We start from the raw sequence: 19,207 nt of genomic DNA, 5'->3' as shown, positions 1-19,207 counted from the left end.
TTTCCCAATTCTTGGGGAGAGGTCAGATCAGAGTCCACCAAGTACTGGTGCAACAAATCAGACACACAATTATTAAGAATATGCTCTCTCAGGATCAAGTTATACAGGCTGTCATAATCAGTAACTTTACTGCCATGTAACCACCCCTCCAAGGCCTTCACTGCCTGGTCAATGAAATCAACCCAGTCTTGTGAAGACTCCTTTTTGGTATCTCTGAACTTTATCCTGTACTGTTCAGTGGTTAAGCCATAACCATCCAGGAGTGCATTCTTAAGAACTTGGAAATTATTAGCATCATTTTCTTTTACAGTAAGGAGCCTATCCCTACCTTTTCCAGTAAATGATAGCCATAGGATAGCAGCCCACTGCTTTTGAGGGACATCCTGTACAGCACAGGCCCTCTCAAGTGCAGCAAACCACTTGTTAATGTCATCCCCCTCCTTATAAGGGGGAACTATCTTGTGCAGATTCCTGGAATCATGCTCTTTTGCAGGATGACTAAGGGGAATACTGCTGCTGCCACCATGGATTTCTAAACCCAACTTCTGTCTTTCCCTCTCTACTTCTAAAGACTGTCTATCCAAATCCAGCTGTTGCTTCTTGAGCTTCAGTCTGGTTTGTTCCACTCTCAATCTATTGAGCTCCCTTTCTAACAATCTGTCATCAGGGTGGGTGGGAGGGACATTTCTAGATACAGAGGTATGATGGGAATGAACAGAAGGAGACCTGTCCCTTACAGAGGGCACCCTAACAGCTTGGCTACCAGTATAATGTGAGAGCACACCATTAGTATGGTGTGATTCAACCTCTGTACCAACTATGCTAGACTGTCTAGTAATGGGCAGGCTGAGAAGTTTCTTTCCTGAACCTTTTCCTGGGGGAGTCCCTGGATCAGATTGAGAACCATTAGCTACTTTTTCTACAGATTGGGCACTTATGGCCTTATCCTGTACTCTAAGCATATTAATTAACAGTTCTAAGGAAGGATTCTTCCCTACACTCAAACCTCTCTCTATGCAGAGACTCCTTGCTCCTTTCCAGCTAAGGTGATCATATGCAAGTTTGGACAGTTCAACATTTTTTCCTGTGCCAGACATTTTTTAGAGAGAGTTAAAGTGATAGAAAAAGAGAAAAAAAAGTTTTCAGAACTTTTTGGAAAGACCGAAAAAACTTTTAAAACTTTTTAGAACTTTTTGAAAGTTTAGAAGTACTTTTCAGCACTTAGAAAAGAGTGAAAAGAGGAAATGCAAAACTTTTTGGCTATGTGTATATACACTGACCTTGTTTTGTATATTTTTCTCTTATGAAAAGTACAATGACAAGAGTGGTAAGTAGTCTCAAGCACTTATCCCACCGCTGCACAACCAATGTAGGAGGCTGGACTGGCTTGTAGTGAGTACCAAGGGGTACTTGCACCTTGCACCAGGCCCAGTTATCCCTTATTAGTGTATAGGGTGTCTAGCAGCTTAGGCTGATAGATAATGGTAGCTTAGCAGAGCAGCTTAGGCTGAACTAGGAGACGTGTGAAGCTACTACAGTACCACTTAGTGTCATATGCACAATATCATAAGAAAACACAATACACAGTTATACTAAAAATAAAGGTACTTTATTTTTTTGACAATATGCCAAAGTATCTTAGAGTGTACCCTCAGTGAGAGGATAGGAAATATACACAAGCTATATATACACAATAGCAAAAATATGCAGTATAGTCTTAGAAAACAGTGCAAACAATGTATAGTTACAATAGGATGCAATGGGGAAACATAGGGATAGGGGCAACACAAACCATATACTCCAAAAGTGGAATGCGAACCACGAATGGACCCCAAACCTATGTGACCTTGTAGAGGGTCGCTGGGACTATTAGAAAATAGTGAGAGTTAGAAAAATAACCCTCCCCAAGACCCTGAAAAGTGAGTGCAAAGTGCACCAAAGTTCCCCTAAGGACAAAATAGTCGTGTTAGAGGGAAAATGCAAGGAAAACACAAATCAGCAATGCAACAACGATGGATTCCTGACTGAGGGTACCTGTGGAACAAGGGGACCAAGTCCAAAAGTCACAAGCAGCTCGGAGATGGGCAGATGCCCAAGAAATGCCAGCGGTTGGTGCAAAGAAGCTCTTACTAGGCTGAAGAACTGTGAATACTGCAGGAACAACAAGGGCTAGAGACTTCCCCTTTGGAGGATGGATCCCCCACGCCTTGGAGAGTCGTGCAGAAGTGTTTTCCCGCCGGATGGACGCCAACAAGCCTTGCTACATGCAAATCGTGCGTTTGGCGTTTTTGGACGCTGCTGGGGCCCAGGAGGGACCAGGAGGTCGCAAATTGGACCTGCAGAGAGAGGGGACGTCGAGCAAGACAAAGAGCCCTCACTGAAGCAGGTAGCACCCGGAAAAGTGCCAGAAACAGGCACTACGAGGATGCGTGAAACGGTGCTCGCCGAAGTTGCACAAAGGAGTCCCACGTCGCCGGAGACCAACTTAGAAAGTCGTGCAATGCAGGTTAGAGTGCCGTGGACCCAGGCTTGGCTGTGCACGAAGGATTTCCGCCGGAAGTGCACAGGGGCCGGAGTAGCTTGCAAAGTCGCGGTTCCCAGCAATGCAGCCCAGCGAGGTGAGGCAAGGACTTACCTCCACCAAACTTGGGCTGAAGAGTCACTGGACTGTGGGGGTCACTTGGACGGTGTCGCTGGATTCGAGGGACCTCGCTCGTCGTGCTGAGAGGAGACCCAAGGGACCGGTAATGCAGCTTTTTGGTGCCTGCGGTTGCAGGGGGAAGATTCCGTCGACCCACGGGAGATTTCTTCGGAGCTTCTGGTGCAGAGAGGAGGCAGACTACCCCCACAGCATGCACAAGCAGGAAAACAGTCGAGAAGGCGGCAGGATCAGCGTTACAGAGTTGCAGTAGTCGTCTTTGCTACTATGTTGCAGGTTTGCAGGCTTCCAGCGCGGTCAGCGGTCGATTCCTTATCAGAAGGTGAAGAGGGAGATGCAGAGGAACTCGGCTGAGCTCATGCATTCGTTATCTAAAGTTTCCCCAGAGACAGAGACCCTAAATAGCCAGAAAAGAGGGTTTGGCTACCTAGGAGAGAGGAAAGGCTACTAACACCTGAAGGAGCCTATCACAAGGAGTCTCTGACGTCACCTGGTGGCACTGGCCACTCAGAGCAGTCCAGTGTGCCAGCAGCACCTCTGTTTCCAAGATGGCAGAGGTCTGGAGCACACTGGAGGAGCTCTGGACACCTCCCAGGGGAGGTGCAGGTCAGGGGAGTGGTCACTCCCCTTTCCTTTGTCCAGTTTCGCGCCAGAGCAGGGGCTAAGGGGTCCCTGAACCGGTGTAGACTGGCTTATGCAGAATTGGGCACATCTGTGCCCAACAAAGCATTTCCAGAGGCTGGGGGAGGCTACTCCTCCCCTGCCTTCACACCATTTTCCAAAGGGAGAGGGTGTCACACCCTCTCTCAGAGGAAGTTCTTTGTTCTGCCATCCTGGGCCAGGCCTAGCTGGACCCCAGGAGGGCAGCTGCCTGTTTGAGGGGTTGGCAGCAGCAGCAGCTGCAGTGAAACCCCAGGAAGGGCAGTCTGGCAGTACCAGGGTCTGTGCTACAGACCACTGGGATCATGGAATTGTACCAACAATGCCAGGATGGCATAGAGGGGGCAATTCCATGATCATAGACATATTACATGGCCATATTCGGAGTTACCATGGTGAAGCTACATATAGGTAGTGACCTATATGTAGTGCACGCGTGTAATGGTGTCCCCGCACTCACAAAGTTCAGGGAATTGGCTCTGAACAATGTGGGGGCACCTTGGCTAGTGCCAGGGTGCCCTCACACTAAGTAACTTTGCACCTAACCTTTACCAGGTAAAGGTTAGACATATAGGTGACTTATAAGTTACTTAAGTGCAGTGTAAAATGGCTGTGAAATAACGTGGACGTTATTTCACTCAGGCTGCAGTGGCAGGCCTGTGTAAGAATTGTCAGAGCTCCCTATGGGTGGCAAAAGAAATGCTGCAGCCCATAGGGATCTCCTGGAACCCCAATACCCTGGGTACCTCAGTACCATATACTAGGGAATTATAAGGGTGTTCCAGTAAGCCAATGTAAATTGGAAAAAATGGTCACTAGCCTGTCAGTGACAATTTGGAAAGAAATGAGAGAGCATAACCACTGAGGTTCTGATTAGCAGAGCCTCAGTGAGACAGTTAGTCACTACACAGGTAACACATTCAGGCACACTTATGAGCACTGGGGCCCTGGGTTACCAGGGTCCCAGTGACACATACAACTAAAACAACATATATACAGTGAAAAATGGGGGTAACATGCCAGGCAAGATGGTACTTTCCTACACAAGGCTTGTTTGCGGTATTTCTGCGTGGAACCACTTCTGCAACATCCCGCACGCCGTGGGACATCTTCCGTCCAAAGGAGAAATTCCTAGCCCTTTTCGTTGTTGCATAATCCTAGGCTTCTTCCACCCGCAGGCAGCCTGCTTGCACCTTCATCCGGGGTTTCCTGGGCTCCTGCCCCCCCTGGACACTATCATGACTCTTGGACTTGGTCCCCTTGCCTTGCAGGTCCTCAGGTCCAGGAATCCGTCTTCAGTGTTTTGCTGGTGTTTGTGGTTCTTGCAGAATCCCCCTATCACGACTATTCTCTCCTTTTGGGATAGTAGGGGTACTTTACTTCTACTTTTCAGGGTGTTGGGGTGGGGTATCTTGGACACCCTGACTGTTTTCTTACAGTCCCAGCAACCCTCTACAAACTCCCATAGGTCTGGGGTCCGTTTGTGATTCGCATTCCACTTTTGGAGTATATGGTTTGTGTTGTCCCTAGACCTATGTTAATCTATTGCATCCTAATGTAATTCTACACTGTTTGCATTACTTTTCTTACTATTACTTACCTGTTCTGGGTTTGTGTACATATAATTTGTGTATATTACTTACCTCCTAAGTGAGGGTATCCTCCGAGATACTTTTGGCATATTGTCATAAAAATAAAGTGCCTTTATTTTTAGTATATCTGTGTATTGTGTTTTCTTATGATATTGTGCATATGATATAAGTGGTATAGTAGGAGCTTTGCATGTCTCCTAGTTCAGCCTAAGCTGCTTTGCCATAGATACCTTCTATCAGCCTAAGCTGCTAGAATCACCTCTATTCTACTAATAAGGGATAACTGGACCTGGCACAGAGTGTAAGTACCACAAGGTACCCACTATAAGCCAGGCCAGCCTCCTACACACCCCCTCTGCTACTGAAGAGTATATAAAATTACAATAAATTTACTAACACATGAAATGCTGAGATCACTATAGCATACAAAGAATATTGCACAAAATGAATTTTGGAATGGCATAATAATATGGGATTTGAGCTTTTCACTAAAAGAAAGGATAAACATTAAACACTGAAGATATTATACAAAAATGATTATCGAAAGATAGTATCACTGAAAGATAAGTTGTAGGTACAAAAGGAAAAAGATGCACTTGCAGAGCCAGTCGGTTTCACCTTTTGTCCATGTAATTGCATTTTTTAAAATTTTATATTGAACAACAGCTCAACTGCTCTGCAATATGTTAAAAAAAATAATAATAATAAAAACAAATTGACAAACTCTGTTTACAGAGGTCACTGTTGATTAGTTGGTATTAGTACATATTTAGAGTGATGTATAGCCCTTTTCGGCGTAAGGTCTATACTGTATATAGTCTGTTGATAAAAGGAAACTAAGGGGGTCATTCTGACCTCGGCGGTAAAAGGCGCCTACCGCCGGTCAGAAATCCTCCATAATCCCGCCGCGGTCGCGGAAACCCGCCACGGTCATTCTGACCCGCAGAAGGCAAACCTCCGAAAATCCGACCGCCACAACAGACCGCCAGACCAGCGGTCGGCGGAAAGGTGGAGGTGACCAAACCTCCACCGCCACGCCAACAGAAATACGCCCATCCCATTACGACCCACGAATCCACGCGGCGGTCATTCAAACGCGGTATTCCATTGGCGGGACACACCGCCGCGGTCAGAATACCCACAAACGAACAAAACTCAGCCACATTGGACGATTTGAATCCCACACACCTGATACACATACACACACCACTCCCACACACACAATACAATATAAAACACACACCCACATCACCCACAAACCCCTACGCTAAAAAATTCGTCAAGAAGGCAAGAGCGAGACACCAGCATCCAAAAAATAACAGCCACAGCCACTCAACACCATCACCCACACACTATCCACACACAAAACAACACACACCACCACACTCAACTCACTTAAATACACATACTCCACCCCACACATCATACACACCACCCCATGGCACCCCAAAGACAACCCCGCTTCACAGACGAAGAACTCAGGGTCATGGTGGAGGAAATCGTTCGGGTAGAGCCCCAGCTGTTCGGCACACAGATACAATACACCAGCATTGCCCGGAGGACGGAGCTATGGCAGAGGATTGTCGACAGGGTGAACGCAGTGGGACAGCACCCCAGAAATCGGGAAGACATCAGGAAGCGATGGAACGACCTACGGGGGAAGGTGCGTTCCATGGTATCCAGGCACAACATCGCCGTGCAGAAGACTGGCGGAGGACCCCCACCTCAACCCCCACAATTCACATCATGGGAGGAGGAAGTCTTGAACATCCTGCATCCTGACGGCCTCGCAGGAGTCGGCGGAGGAATGGATACTGGTAAGTTGAAGCTTCAATACTGCTTCCCCCCCACCTGCATGCCAAATCAGACCCCAACCCTCACCCCCATCCTCGAACCCCACCCTCACCCCCACCCCCATCCTCACCCCCACCCTCACCCCCACCACCATCCTCACCCCCACCACCATCCTCACCCCCACCACCATCCTCACCCCCACCCCCAGCACACCTATTCCCCGCCAATGTCTCACCATCACAACCCACACATCCCAAAACCTAGGCCTGCATGCGTCCACTAAGCATGGACACCCATCACCAAAGCATGCCCAATGCATATACACATCCCCCCCACAAGCCACCCTCACCAAAGCCCCCACACACGAATGCCAGCACTTGGGGACACGAGAACCCACAGATACACCCATATGCCACACATTGAAACTATAACCATACCTCTATACCCCTGCAGGACCCGACCGTCAACACACCGCGGCGGAGGGGCCAGAATTATCCACACCCCCCACCCAAGAGGCCGTCAGCGATGACAGCAGCTCTGTCGACCTGGACACCGATGACCAGCCCGGACCATCGGGGACCTCTGGACAGTCGGTTCCCCTCACACAGGCCCAGGCCACTACAGACCCAAACCCCTCTGGGAACACCAGCACAGCTCCCACCCAGCGGGCCCATGCCTCTGTCTCCAGGGCGCGTCAATCTGCGGTGTGTCTACCACTACAGGGCACCCAGGATAACCCACCACCCCAACAACAACAGGGACCTGGGGGCAGTGGTAGTGGGCACACCGGCCAGGGGGCAGAGGCCCAGGGAAACAGGGGAACTCGGAGGGCAGCTGTGCGACAGGGGGGGGAGGAGAGGCCCAGGGAACCCACTCTCCACGAGGTCCTCACCACCATCATGGGAGCATACAACCGCTCCCAGGAGACGATGGCGACGGTACTGGCCCGGTTCCAGGAGATCCAGGTGCTGCAGGAGGAACACTATCGGGGGTACAGGGAGGACATCAGAGCCATCAACACCACCCTGGTTACCATGGTAGGGCTGCTGCAGGACCTCGTCAACAACAGGGCGGACACTGAACAACACCCAAGGGCCCCTGCCACTAGCCTGGACCAAGAACAGCCAACCACCTCCGCCGGCGCTAGTGGACAGGAGGCCCCCGCACAGCAGCAGCCCACCAGACCCCCACCTCCTGCAGGAGAAGAACCACCCCGCAAGAGGGCCCTGAGATCTCGCAAGAAGACAGAGTAGGATGTCAAGACCCCCGCCAGCAATGGATACCACCTGATGTCATCCCACTGTCCCACATAGTCACCCTGTCCATCCTTGAACTGCCCATGCTCCATCTCTCCACAGGCCTCTGGACAATGCACCTGTGTGACTGTTACTCTGGACTCTGCCATGGACATTCCTTCACCATAGCCCCCACCCACTTGAAACCACCCATCCCATTTTGAGCACTTAAATAAACACCTATTTTGCACCAAAATATCTGGAGTCTGGCTGTGATTTCAATAGATTGTAATTGACATGACAGTGCAAATATGTCCTTGTACATGGTGAAGTCAACAAACAGCTGCCACAAAGCTGTAGTCCATGGGGAAACGAAGCACAGGACTCGTAGTGGGGACCCCAGATCTGAAATAGGGAGGGAAAAGCCAAAACTCAGTCATCATACACTGGGGCAAATAGACAGGCAGCAGAGATGCTGGAGAGTAGTTAACTTTTACTAAATTATCTTTGAAATGTTACCTGTGTCCTATTGGAAGTACTGTTCAATGATTCTGTCCCTGTTGTCTGTTTCAGCCCCGTCGTCTTCCTCCTCGTCACTCTCCTCAGGTTCCACCGCTGCCACAACACCACCGTCTCGACCATCCTCCTGCAGGAAAGGCACCTGGCGGCGCAAAGCCAGGTTGTGAAGCATGCAGCAGGCCACGATGATGTGACACACCTTCTTAGGTGAGTACATTAGGGATCCACCTGTCATATGCAGGCACCGAAACCTGGCCTTTAGGAGGCCAAAGGTGCGTTCGATCACCCTCCTAGTACGCCCATGGGCCTCATTGTACCGTTCCTCTGCCCTGGTCCGGAGATTCCTTACTGGGGTCAGTAGCCACGACAGGTTGGGGTACCCAGAGTCCCCCACTAGCCATACACGGTGTCTCTGTAGCTGTTCCATCACGTAAGGGATGCTGCTATTCCTCAGGATGTAGGCGTCATGCACTGACCCTGGGAATTTGGCATTTACATGCGAGATGTACTGGTCAGCCAAACACACCACCTGGATGTTCATTGAATGGTAATTTTTTCTGTTCCTGTACACCTGCTCCCTGTCTCTTGGGGGAACCAAAGCCACATGGGTCCCATCAATGGCACCAATTACGTTGGGAATATGTCCAAGGGCGTAGAAATCACCCTTCACTGTAGCCAATTCGCCCACCTCAGGGAAAATGATGTAGTTCCTCACGGATTTCATCAGGGCAGACAACACTCTGGATAACACCTTCGAAAACATGGGCTGAGACATCCCAGAAGCAATTCCCACGGTTGTCTGAAATGACCCACTTGCCAAGAAATGTAGTACTGACATGACCTGCACCAGAGGGGGAATCCCTGTGGGTTGGCGGATGGGGGACATCAGGTCGGGCTCCAGCTGGGCACACAGTTCATGGATAGTGGCACGGTTAAGAAGGTAGGTCAGGATAATGTGGCGTTCTTCCATTGTCGACAGGTCCACCAGCGGTCGGTACACGGGAGGATTCATCCGTCTCCTCGCCCAACCCAGCGGACGGTGCCTAGGAAGGACAACATGGAGCACACAGTCAAGCAACCCACAGGTACGTACTCACAGCTAGCACAGTATACGATTCTCTATGCAGTGAATGGCGTGTCTGAGTGGCTATGCAAGGCCTAGGCCTGTGTGACGCAGTTGAAATTGAGCCATGTGGGCCCTGGAAATGGCGGCTGCCTGACCTGTGAAGTGTGACAATGGGATGTGAGGTCAATGCGCTGGCGTGGCACACCGCGGCGGGCGGCGGGCGAAGACCGCGGCGCGAAGCCGCATTGGTTACCATTGAAGCCTATGGGTTTCAGGAGCCAATGGCGAAGGGCGCCGGCGGTGGCGGGACGCACCGCCGCGGTACGCACCGCCGCGGACGTGACCGCCATTTTCTATCTACTTATCCACTTGCGACTTGAACTTTCACAGGAGAGGACCTATACTGCAAGTGTTGCTGTGACCTCGGTCTGGAAGGGACAATGGCTGCTGCGCCTGGGGAAAGGGCCCCTGCCTTCACTGGAGAGGAGTTGGAGAAACTTGTGGATGGGGTCCTCCCCCAGTATGCGCTACTCTACGGTCCTCCAGACCAACAAGTGAGTTTAATTCAATATGGATTTGGGGCCACTGGCTGGCTTGGGGGCCTGGCGGGGGGCCTGGCGGGGATGGGGGGCATGTTGGGCCTGGCGGGGGGCATGGCGGGGGGCCTGGCGGGGATGGGGGGCATGTTGGGCCTGGCGGGGGGCCTGGCGGGGGGCCTGGCGGGGATGGGGGGCATGTTGGGCCTGGCGGGGATGGGGGGCATGTTGGGCCTGGCGGGGGGCATGGCGGGGGGCCTGGCGGGGATGGGGGGCATGTTGGGCCTGGCGGGGGGCCTGGCGGGGGGCCTGGCGGGGATGGGGGACATGTTGGGCCTGGCGGGGGCATGGCGGGGGGCCTGGCGGGGATGGGGGGCATGTTGGGCCTGGCGGGGGGCCTGGCGGGGGGCCTGGCAGGGATGGGGGGCATGTTGGGCCTGGCGGGGGGCATGGCGGGGGGCCTGGCGGGGATGGGGGGCATGTTGGGCCTGGCGGGGGGCATGGCGGGGGGCCTGGCGGGGATGGGGGGCATGTTGGGCCTGGCGGGGGGCATGGCGGGGATGGGGGGCATGTTGGGCCTGGCGGGGGGCATGGCGGGGGGCCTGGCGGGGATGGGGGGCATGTTGGGCCTGGCGGGGGGCCTGGCGGGGGGCCTGGCGGGGATGGGGGGCATGTTGGGCCTGGCGGGGGGCCTGGCGGGGATGGGGGGCATGTTGGGCCTGGCGGGGGGCATGGCGGGGGGCCTGGCGGGGATGGGGGGCATGTTGGGCCTGGCGGGGGGCCTGGCGGGGGGCCTGGCGGGGATGGGGGGCATGTTGGGCCTGGCGGGGGGCATGGCGGGGGGCCTGGCGGGGATGGGGGGCATGTTGGGCCTGGCAGGGGGCATGGCGGGGGCCTGGCGGGGATGGGGGGCATGTTGGGCCTGGCGGGGGGCATGGCGGGGATGGGGGGCATGTTGGGCATGGCGGGGGGCATGGCGGGGGGCCTGGCGGGGATGGGGGGCGTTGGGCCACTGGAAAGGAAAATGCTGAGAAACTTGAACGTGGTATTTCTCCCTCCCTGTACGTGTCACATAGGTCCGCGCCCATGAGAAGATCGGGATTTGGCGTGCCATCGCCAAGGAAGTCCGGGCCCTGGGGGTCCACCATCGACGGGGCACCCACTGCCGCAAGAGGTGGGAGGACATCCGCCGCGGGACCAAGAAGACCGCCGAGTCTCTGCTGGGGATGGCCTCCCAACATAGGCGGGGTGCCTGCCGTCAACTGAGCCCCCTGATGTTCCGGATCCTGGCGGTGGCCTACCCTGAATTGGATGGGCGCGTGAGGGCAGCACAGCAGACACAAGGGGGTGAGTACAAGCATTATCTACTCTGTTGTCGCGCAGTGGAGGTGTCTGGGTGGGGGAGGAGGGCTGGGGGTCCCCCTAGGCCAGGGCGATTTCTGTAGGCTGGGCACCCCCGTAAGCCCCTGTGTCCCCAGCCACCACCCTCAGTAGTTTGTCAGTACAGCCATCCCTGGGCCGTGTCATCCATGGGTGCAGTTGTCAACTCTAGGCGTGTAGGGCATGTTCCACGGAATGCGTAGCGTACCCCAAGTGCGCAACTTAGTGCAGGGGGCATCTGTGTCTGTCATGTCCGCTAACTGTACCGGAGATCCATGTACTCAATATCCCTTTATTTCTCTCTCCCCCCCCCCTTTTTGTTTGTCTTTCTGTGCTTGTGTGCATCAGCATCATCAGGCGGAGGAGAAGTGGCATCGGGGCAGGAGGGAGCTGCATCTCACATGGCCCAGGAGGGCCATGCCACAGAGTCAGACTGGACCAGTGAGACGGAGGGCGAGGGGAGCTCCACGACGGGGACGACTGGAGCCTGCAGCGACACGGACACGTCCTCGGAAGGGGGCTCCCTTGCGGGGGTGGCACCATCCGTGCCCCCCGCCATTACAGGTACAGCCGCCACCCAGCGCACCATCTCCGCCCTCCCAGCAGCCCCTCAGCGTTCGCCCCGTGCCCGCTCTGCCAGGAAGCCGGGCATCTCCTTCGCCCCAGGCACCTCAGGCCCTGCCCCTGTTACCCCCGCTGCCCTCAGTGAGGAGGTCATTGACCTCCTCCGAACGCTCATTGTTGGGCAGACTACCCTTTTGAATGCCATCCAGGGGGTGGAGAGGGAGGTTCATCGCAGCAATGCGTACCTGGAGGGCATTCATTCGGGTCAGGCTGCCCATCAGCGATCGTTCCAGGCTCTGGCCTCAGCACTGACGGCAGCCATTGTCCCTGTCTCCTGCCTGCCTCTACTAACTCCCTCCTCCCAGTCTCCTGTTCCTCTGCCTGTCCCACCCACACCATCAGACCAGCCTGCACACACCTCAACACCCAAGAGAAGCTCATCCAAACATAAGCACCACAGATCACGCAGACATTCACACACGCAACATTCCGATGCAGACATGCCAACAGTCACTACCACCTCTGTGACCCCCACCTCCTCGTCTCCCTCCTCCCTCCCTGTGACGTCTACACTCACACCTCCATTCACCTCACCATCAGCCAGTGTTTCCATCACCAGCACACCCTCCACTCCAGTCCGCACACGTGCAGTCACCACCCCCACTGCCATTTACACGTCCCCTGTGTCCTCTCCCACTGTGTCTGTCACCCCCTCTTCCACACCACACAAACGCAGCCACCCACCCACCCAACAGCCATCCACCTCACGACAGCCTATCCCTCCTGCACCTGCACCCAAAGACAGCAAACGTGACTCACCTACAACCACATCCTCTCCCTCCACTCCCATTCCCACTGTACCTACCACTCTCCATTGTCCCAAGAAGCTCTTCCTCGCCACTACTAACTTCTTTCCTGACCCTGAGCCCCCCCCTCCTTCTCGTCGGGGTAAGAAGAGCACCTCAGCCACCACCAGCCCTGCAGCCCCCTTGACAAGGGTGCAGGGGTATTGGAGCCCGCCAGCCCGCATGTCTGGATCTTCGCCCAGCAGCAAGGGGACAGCCAGCCCACCCCCTGGGAAGAGGAGCAGAAGGCGGAAGGGTCGCCGCAGGAGCCCGCCTTCTACATCCCCCCCGGACACCACCCAGAGACAGTCACCAGCCACAGCTCCAAAGGGAGGAAAGGGCCACAGGCCCACGACTAAGGAGGGCAAGGGCAGCAAGTCAGAGAGGTCAGGCAGCAGGCCTGCTGCCCAGGAGGAGCCCACAACCCCCATAGCCGCTGCCCCGGGAGGAACCGGCACAGCGGCCCCGGGAGAGCCCACCACCCCCATAGCCGCTGCCCAGGGAGGACCCAGCCCAGCTGGCCAGGAGGGCCCCACCACCCACAGCCCAGGTGGGCAGTGAAGGAGCACCATCCCCGCTGCCCAGGAGGGCACCACCAGGCAATTAGCAGTTGGCCATAGACCGTCCGCCGTCTCAAGAACCGCTGAACTGGGCCCCGCCGTCTCAAGAACCGCTGAACTGGGCCCTTCAGGGCAAGAACCGCTGAACTGGGCCCCGCCGTCTCAAGCACCGCTCCGCTGGGCCCCGCCGTCTCACGCACCGCTCCGCTGGGCCCCGCCGTCTCAAGAACCGCTGAACTGGGCCCTTCAAGGCAAGGAGCGCTGAACTGGGCCCCGCCATCTCAAGAACCGCTGAACTGGGCCCTTCAGGGCAAGAACCGCTGGCCCTTTGGCAGACGTGGCAGGGCAGGATCTATCTTGGGCAGGGCTGCAGGATGTCCTCTGGCCAACTTGCCTCCTCCAGTGGCAGTGGGGTCTGTTATGGACTGTATGGACTGTGGCTTTGCTCTCCCCAGGATGGCCCAGTGGGCAGGCCACCCACTGTATGGACTGTATGGACTGTATGGACTGTGGCTTTGCTCTCCCCAGGATGGCCCAGTGGGCAGGCCACCCACTGTATGGACTGTATGGACTGTGGCTTTGCTCTCCCCAGGATGGCCCAGTGGGCAGGCCACCCACTGTATGGACTGTTTGGACTGTGGCTTTGCTCTCCCCAGGATGGCCCAGTGGGCAGGCCACCCACTGTATGGACTGTATGGACTGTGGCTTTGCTCTCCCCAGGATGGCCCAGTGGGCAGGCCACCCACTGTATGGACTGTTTGGACTGTGGCTTTGCTCTCCCCAGGATGGCCCAGTGGGCAGGCCACCCACTGTATGGACTGTATGGACTGTGGCTTTGCTCTCCCCAGGATGGCCCAGTGGGCAGGCCACCCACTGTATGGACTGTTTGGACTGTGGCTTTGCTCTCCCCAGGATGGCCCAGTGGGCAGGCCACCCACTGTATGGACTGTATGGACTGTGGCTTTGCTCTCCCCAGGATGGCCCAGTGGGCAGGCCACCCACTGTATGGACTGTATGGACTGTGGCTTTGCTCTCCCCAGGATGGCCCAGTGGGCAGGCCACCCACTGTATGGACTGTTTGGACTGTGGCTTTGCTCTCCCCAGGATGGGCCAGTGGTCATGGAGTCCCCTCGTGGATCTGGCGTCGTGTACTCAAGTGGCTGAGGTGCCCCCCCTTCCCTTCCCCCTGAGGTGCCTGTCCTATTTTCTTTCTGATGCCCCTGCAGTGTTCTCTCCGTGGAGTTCTTGTCGTGGGACTGGGCCTTGCCCCTTTGCACAGGACCCCTGTGATCCACGGACAGTGGTTGGACTACATTTAGTAGCTGTATATATTTTGTACATAGTTTATTTATTAATTGTGATTACTGGTGTACATATTTCAATATATCTGCCCGTTTATGATCTCTTCTTTTGGTCTTTGCATTATTTCGGAGGGGGGTGGTTTGTGGGTTGTGACAGTGATCTGTGGGAATGCATTGATGTGTGTGTTGTAGTGGGTGTGGGTGGGTGGGTGTGTGCCGGTAATCTTTTCCCTCCCCTGTGTCGTAGGTGCAGTACTCACCGATGTCTTCCGCGCCGCCGGGCGTGCTCCTGGTATATGAGCAGGAATAGGAGTGCGGGGATGACCTGCAACTCTGGCTCCATACTGCCGGAATCTCGCGTGGAGTGCGTAGAGGTGAGCGTTTTCCCGTTCGTAGTCTGTTTCCGCCGTGTTCTTATCGGCGGTGCTCCCGCCCCGGAAAAGGTGGCAGATTGGTGGGTCGTAATAGGGTGGGCGGTACATTGTCTGCCGCCGGGCTGTTGGCGGGAACCGCCGCGCTGTTTGTTTGTACCGCTGTGGCGGTCGGAGTGTTAAGTTGGCGGGCTGTGTTGGCGGTTCCCGCCAGGGTCAGAATTGCATATTTTAGACCGCCGGCCTGTTGGCGGCTTGGCCGCCGCTTTATCACCGACCGCCAGGGTCAGAATGAGGGCCTAAGTAATTACAATAAGAACTGGCTCTTTAAGACAGCACTTGAGTGACTACATAAATAGGTTCCTTCGTCATAGCTCAGTTGGATCAAATCCTAGATTTTAGCTACAGAAATGCTCACGTCAAGGACCAAACACTTTAAAAAATAATCATTTGTGTTTAACACCACTCAAACATTGAAGAAAATGGCAAAGCCAAAGTTGTACTTGAAAGTTAATTCTTAGAAGTTAAACTTATTCCTCTTACCTTGGCGGGCATGCACTCTGGTTCGTTCACTTTCAGGTTTTTGTCTTTAGCACCCCTAATCAGACCTGCACACACTAGAAAGATGAAAACGTTTTAGGATGGAAGTTACACTCAGGCAAGGACAACTGATAATTTACAACAATTTTGTAAATCGACCACAGAACAAATGCAATTATGTGATATTATACAAACTAAAAATTAAAGGCAAGAAAAAGCTTACTACTTTTGGCAGGGAGGAAAGCACTGATTTTTGCAGGTGTAGCAAAGTACCATCTTGCCTGGCATGTTACCCCCATTTTTACTGTATGTATGTTTGTTTTTGCCTATGTGTCACTGGGATCCTGCTAGTCAGGACCTCAGTGCTCATAAAGTATGCCCTGTATGTGTTCCCTATGTGGTGCCTAACTGTATCATTGAGGCTCTGCTAACCAGAACCCCAGTTTTTATGGTCTCTCTGCTTTCTAAAATTGTCACTGCAGGCTAGTGACTAATTTTACCAATTCTGATTGGCACACTGGAACACCCTTATAATTCCCTTGTATATGGTACCTAGGTACCCAGGGTATTGGGGTTCCAGGAGATCCCTACGGGCTGCAGCATTTCTTTTGCCACCCATAGGGGGCTCAAACAATTCTTACACAGGACTGCCACTGCAGCCTGAGTGAAATAACGTCCACGTTATTTCACAGCCATTTTACACTGCACTTAAGTAACTTATAAGTCACCTATATGTCTAACCCTCACTTGGTGAAGGTTAGGAGCAAAGTTACTTAGTGTGTGGGCACCCTGGTACTAGCCTAGGTGCCCCCACATTGTTCAGGGCAAATTCCCCGGACTTTGTGAGTGCAGGGACACCATTAAACGTGTGCACTACATATAGGTCAATACCTATATGTAGCATCACAATGGTAACTCCGAACATGGCCATGTAACATGTCTAGGATCATGGAATTGTCACCCCAATACCATTCTGTTATTGGGGGGACAATTCCATGCATCCCGGGTCTCCAGCATAGAGCCCAGGTACTGCCAAACTAACTTTCCGGGGTCTCCTCTGCAGCTACCGCTGCTGCCAACCCCTCAGACAGGTTTCTGCCCACCTGGGCAGCCCAGTCCCAGGAAGGCAAAACAAAGGATTTCCTCAGAGAGAGGGTGTTACACCCTCTCCCTTTGGAAATGGGTGTGAAGGGCCTGGGAGGAGTAGCCTCTCCTGGCCTCTGGAAATGCTCTGAAGGGCACAGATGGTGCCCTCCTTGCATAAGCCAGTCTACACCGGTTCAGGAATCCCCCAGCCCTGCTCTGGCGCGTAACTGGACAAAGGAAAGGGGAGTGGCCACTCACCTGTCCATCACCACCCCATGGGTGGTGCCCAGAGCTCCTCCAGTGTGTCCCAGACCTCTGCCATCTTGAATGCAGAGGTGTGAGGGCACAATGGACAGCTCTGAGTGGCCAGTGCCAGCAGGTGACGTCAGAGACTCCTGATAGGTGCTTATCTTTCTCTGCAGCCAATCCTCCTCTGTGAGCTATTTAGGGTCTTTCCTGTGGGTATCTCACCAGATAACGAATGCAAGAGCTCACCAGAGTTCCTCTGCACTTCCCTCTTCGACTTCTGCCAAGGATCGACCGCTGACTGCTCCAGGACGCCTGCATAACCGCAACAAAGTAGCAAGAAGACTACCAGTAACATTGTAGCGCCTCATCCTGCCGGCTTTCTAGACTGTTTCCTGGTGGTGGATGCTCTGAGGGCTGTCTGCCTTCACCCTGAACTAGAAACCAAGAAGAAATCTCCCGTGGGTCGACGGAATCTTCCCCCTGCCAACGCAGGCACCAAACTTCTGCATCACCAGTCCTCTGGGTCCCCTCTCATCCTGACGAGCATGGTCCCTGGAACACAGGAGCTGGGTCCAAGTGCCTTTGACTTTCCAGTGGCCCTTCTTTCTAAATTTGGTGGAGGTAAGTCCTTGCCTCCCCACGCCAGACAGTAATCCTGTGTACTGCGTGAACTGCAGCTGCTCGGGATTCTGTGCACTTTTGCAAGACTTCCTTTGTGCACAGCCTAGCCCAGGTCCCCAGCACTCCTTCCTGCATTGCCCAACTCGGTGAGTTGGACTCCGACATCGTGGGACCCTCTTTTGTTGCTCTGAGTCAACCGTCGTCCTCAGATCATCTAAGTGCCTGTTCAGGTGCCGCCTGCTTCTGCATGGGCTCTCCGTGTTGCTGAGCGCCACCCCTGTCTCCGCCTCCATGGGGCGACCCCCTGGTCCTTCCTGGGCCCTGGCAGCACCCAAAATCCTCAACCGCGACTCTTGCAGCTAGCAAGGCTTGTTTGCGGTCTTTCTGCATGGAAACAACTCTGCATCCTCCAGCTTGCCGTGGGACATCTTCTGACCAAAGGAGAAGTTCCTGACACCTTCCATTGTTTCAGAATCTTCAGCTTCTTCCACCCAGAGGCAGCCCTTTTGCACAGTCATCCGGGGTTTAGTGGGCCCCTGCCCCCCCCACCTCCCAGACCCTTGCGTGACTCTTGGACTTGGTCCCCTTCCTTTACAGGTCCAGGAATCCGTCTTCAGTGTTTTGCAGTCAGTTGTTGTCCTTGTAGAATCCCCTATCTTGACTTTACTGTCTTTCTGGGGTGGTAGGGTAACTTTACTCCTACTTTTCAGGGTCTTGGGGTGGGGTATCTTGGACACCCTTAGTGTTTCCTTACACTCCCAGCGACCCTCTACACACTACACTAGGCCTGGGGTCCATTTGTGGTTCGCATTCCACTTTTGGAGTATATGCTTTTTGTTGCCCCTAGGCCTATTTCTCCATATTGCATTCTATTGTGTTCTACATTGTTTGCACTACTTTTCTAACTGTTACTTACCTGATTTTGGTTTGTGTGTATATGTTTTGTGTATATTACTTACCTCATATTGTCACTAAAATAAGTACTTTTATTTTTAGTAACTCTGAGTATTGTGTTTTCCTATGATATAGTGCTATATGATATAAGTGGTATGGTAGGAGCTTTGCATGTCTCCTAGTTCAACCTAAGCTGCTCTGCTGTAGCTACCTCTATTTGCCTAAGCTGCTATAACACCTCTATTCTACTAATAAGGGATAACTGGACCTGGCACAAGGTATAAGTACCACAAGGTACCCACTAAAAGCCAGGTGAGCCTCCTACAGCAGGTTGCTATAAAAGCATTTGATTTCACCGTAAAGGCTTTCTACGAAAACCAAACAGTGTAGTTGATTCGGAATAGCATATAAATAAATCACAGTAATTACTTTCTACATTGTATTCTTATTGCCAACTAATAAATTGAGACCCGCCTTCGGTCCAAAATAACCTAGGGCATTGACCATATAACTAAACGAGAATTAATATGAACAAAACTTTCATCAGTGTGACTATGGCCTTGAGAAAAACACGGACTGCCAACCCTGTCAACCAGATAGTACAAGTATGCCATTAAATACTTCAATAACTAACTTTGGGGCCTTGACAATATAGGAAGCTCCCACACAGTTGTAGCCTAGCGAGTGAGTTACTTTTTTTTCAATTGACTTCACGTTGCTGCTGGTCAGAGTGAT

The 19,207-nt window shown here is 53.5% G+C and overlaps 1 non-coding gene across 1 annotated transcript; it reads right to left on the bottom strand.

Moving 5' to 3' along the window:
* Window positions 1-18,860: 18,860 nt before the first annotated feature.
* Window positions 18,861-18,926, bottom strand: LOC138260617 (small nucleolar RNA U54). Its single transcript, XR_011198922.1, has one exon. It is a non-coding gene; the product is annotated as a small nucleolar RNA U54 (small nucleolar RNA).
* Window positions 18,927-19,207: the final 281 nt, after the last annotated feature.

Source organism: Pleurodeles waltl, chromosome 9, assembly GCF_031143425.1.
Source record: "Pleurodeles waltl isolate 20211129_DDA chromosome 9, aPleWal1.hap1.20221129, whole genome shotgun sequence".
Taxonomy (NCBI): domain Eukaryota; kingdom Metazoa; phylum Chordata; class Amphibia; order Caudata; family Salamandridae; genus Pleurodeles; species Pleurodeles waltl.
The sequence above is the reverse complement of the archived record's forward strand: the minus strand, read 5'-3'. Positions and strand labels throughout refer to the sequence as shown.